Source organism: Neophocaena asiaeorientalis, unplaced genomic scaffold (assembly GCF_003031525.2).
Source record: "Neophocaena asiaeorientalis asiaeorientalis breed wild unplaced genomic scaffold, Neophocaena_asiaeorientalis_V1.1 scaffold479, whole genome shotgun sequence".
Lineage (NCBI taxonomy): Eukaryota > Metazoa > Chordata > Mammalia > Artiodactyla > Phocoenidae > Neophocaena > Neophocaena asiaeorientalis.
In genome coordinates this window covers 4,679,785-4,680,177 of record NW_020173774.1, presented here as the reverse complement: position 1 = coordinate 4,680,177, position 393 = coordinate 4,679,785, and positions in this window count along the sequence as shown.

The following is a 393-nucleotide window of genomic DNA, read 5'->3' as shown; positions in this document are numbered from 1 at the left end:
CCTTTCCCTCTCTAAGGGCGAGGAGACTAGTTAAAGAGAGACAGAGCGTGGCTGCTTTGGGAGAGCAGCTCCCAAGGTTAAACAGGTACCCAGAGCTCAGCCTGCTCCAACTGTAGAAATGTTTATGCTCCCAGGCAAATTCAGGCCTTTAAGACAGTCATTGCCTGATGCTGGAGGCACATGTGTGCCAGGGCGTGCACAGGGCTCACAGAACACTGTCTGTGCGTCTTCTCACATACGTGTGCATTCTCTCCCTCACCCGACAAGCCTTCAAAAGGAAGTGCCCAGAGCACTCTCGGGGTTTTCCCCTGCTCCGCGCCTTCCTCAGGCAACTCCTCTTGGCCCCCGCCTGCCCCCGCCCCAGTCTTCAAGGGGTAAGTAGGTTAACCAGCA